This window comes from Cricetulus griseus, chromosome 3, assembly GCF_003668045.3.
Source record: "Cricetulus griseus strain 17A/GY chromosome 3, alternate assembly CriGri-PICRH-1.0, whole genome shotgun sequence".
Taxonomy (NCBI): domain Eukaryota; kingdom Metazoa; phylum Chordata; class Mammalia; order Rodentia; family Cricetidae; genus Cricetulus; species Cricetulus griseus.
The window spans coordinates 153399687-153400447 of NC_048596.1; the positions used below are offsets into that span (position 1 = coordinate 153399687).

At 41.4% G+C, this 761-nt stretch overlaps 1 non-coding gene across 1 annotated transcript; it reads left to right on the forward strand.

Annotated features, from left to right (window-relative positions):
• Positions 1–310: 310 nt before the first annotated feature.
• LOC113835129 lies at positions 311–419 on the forward strand. Its single transcript, XR_003484405.1, has one exon. It is a non-coding gene; the product is annotated as a U6 spliceosomal RNA (small nuclear RNA).
• The last annotated feature ends 342 nt before the right edge of the window (positions 420–761 follow it).

Genomic DNA, 761 nt, shown 5'->3' on the forward strand with positions numbered 1-761 from the left:
ATTTGACTACTTGGTCATCAGGGCCTTGTTGGAGGAAGTGTGTCTCTAGGGGATGGGCTTTGATGTAGAACTCCTACTTACTTCTCCAATCTGCCTGCGTGTTACCATGCTTCCCACCATGATGATAATGGACTAAAGCTCAGAAACTGTTAGCAAGCTCTCAATTAAGTGCCTTTTAAAAATAAGAGTTGCCTTGGTCATGGTGTCTCCTCACAGCAATAGAACAGTGACTAAGACACTTATTAACCAGTCAGCTTCAAGCCACCCAGCCATGTGAATATGATAAAATAATCTCTTTATTATGTCATATTTGCTTTTACTTAGTCCATCAGCACACATACTGAAATTAGAACAACATAGAGATTAGCATGGCCCCTGCACAAGGATGATATGCAAACTTTGAAGTGTTATATACATTAAGAAAAACAGGACCCTTCTTCCCACTTGTGGATAAAATCTATATTTCTTACAAGGCACCTAAGGTAGCCCTGTTTCCTATATACTGTCCCCAGGTCATCTGTCTATTCACAATTACTGTCCCCACTGCACTGTGCTCACCTGAATATGGGCTGTACCTTTCTATGGGTTTGAATTCCAGAAGGACTAAGATGGAGAAAATGAGCTGAGGACATGCATCCATTTGTCTGTGTTTCCTAATGATGCAGTGTGATCAGCTAAACAAGCCACTGGGACATCACCACAAAGTGCAAAGTTCCCCAGTTAATGTAGACAGAAACCATATGACACACAGGAAAGGCATT